Consider the following 1876-nt stretch of genomic DNA (forward strand, 5'->3'; position numbering starts at 1 on the left):
GAGAGTTGTTACAAGTTATTCAATGTGGGAACATCAAATGATGAACTTGATAGAAAAATAGATGAAATGACTTCATCAAATTCACATACATATGGCTCTGACTTGAATGCCCCTAATTTTCATCATTTATGGATAGAATGTTGAAAGGTTTAGAGGAGGTTCTAGCTATTAAAGCTGAATCACGCAAGGACATCAAGAAAATGCATGCTACACTTGATAGTATAGACTCAATAAATAATAGAAAATCAGCTAATCTTTTAGTTTTGCAAGAGTCTATAATGAGAAAATACTGTGATGAGCTTGAGGATAATGAATATGAGACTTTGATAAAGGAGTGCACCACTTTAATTCCATTACCTCCTAATGTCAAATATTTAGAAAAGCCTTCCCTTCTTACATCTGAACTAATTTATAGTCATGTTGTGGAGGGATGTGTAGGGATGGCCCAAGAATCGCTCCCCTTAGTCACTCAACCATTAGTCACTTTGGATGATGTAGGACATGAACTAGTTGATGTTGAGAGTGTAGGGACTTGTGCAATTGAAGTTAAGTCTCAAAAATCACCTCTTTTAGAAAGACCATCACTTGAGCCACAACCTTCCTTATCTAAATGTCAAACCATGCTCAATGATTTTCTTACATTAGTGATTGGTAAAAGTCAAATTTCAATTCATTTTTCTATTATTACTAATCAATTCTTTTTTGAGCATGATGGTGGTAGGACATACATTGAACAGGAGTCACAAGGTAAAGATAGTGTTGAACCTTTGAAGGAGAGCTTATTTGTTGAAAAACTGAGAACCCTTGGTAAGAAGGTTCTAAAATATCTTACCCCTCCAAGAGCGAGATTTAGATAAATCCAATGAGGTGGTCGAGCTAATGACCATAAACAAGCGCTTCTTGGGAGGCAACCCAAGTTCATTTTCCTTGTTTTCTTTTATGTCTTTAGTTCTTTCTAGTTTCTTTTTTACTTCATTGATAATAAATCATACCCTCTACTTAATTTTTCTTGTCTATCTTATTTTTTGTAGAATTCAAAGTTGTGGAGGGATGTGAGCATTGGATAGAGGAGTATTTTTAAAACATGAATGTCAACTATTTGGAGCTTATCACTTGGTAACTTCTCTTACTTTAAATCTCCTCCACATTGTTTTTAGTTTTCATTGGGACAATGAAAAGTTTAAGTCGGGGGGGGGGGGGGGGGGGGGGCATTTAGTTTAGTTTTTTTTTGTATAATAAAATTTGTTAGTTGCATCATTCATCATATCATGATTGTTTGTTCATTATTGCAAAATACTAGCACGTCTATTCTAGATTTTATGTGATTTATTGGTTACTTATGGTGCTATTATGTTTAGTGCTTTATCTTTTTCTATCTATGATAGCATGAAGTAAGCAATATTTTTACTATAAGAGTTTAAGTATTGACCTTGTTTTAGGATCTCTATACACTATGCCTATTTTTGATGGTTGATAACTCTAAAATAGTCATGATTCATAGAATTGGACTAGTACTTGTGCTTCTATGGTGACCTCTCAACTAAATTTTGGTTACTGGATAAACTCAGATCATGTAAGCTCATTTGGAAAAATTAATCCCAAGAAAAAAAATGAAAGTTTGTTCAAGTTTGATACTTTGAAAACATTCAAAGAAAAAAAATAAGGGATAAAAAATAGTTATCGTGAGTGGAAACTAGTAATTCACCCCTTTGAGACCTAGTTAGGTTACTGAGGAAATGAATGCTATGTTTCTCTTGATACTGAGTATTCCTTTGAGACCTTGAGTGGACGATGCATAGCATTTTTGTGGGGAATGAACCTTGCATGTGGCAGGTAAGTGTCTATCGCCAGAAGCATAAGGAACACAATTTTATGA

Source organism: Zingiber officinale, chromosome 4A (assembly GCF_018446385.1).
Source record: "Zingiber officinale cultivar Zhangliang chromosome 4A, Zo_v1.1, whole genome shotgun sequence".
In the NCBI taxonomy this organism is placed as follows: domain Eukaryota; kingdom Viridiplantae; phylum Streptophyta; class Magnoliopsida; order Zingiberales; family Zingiberaceae; genus Zingiber; species Zingiber officinale.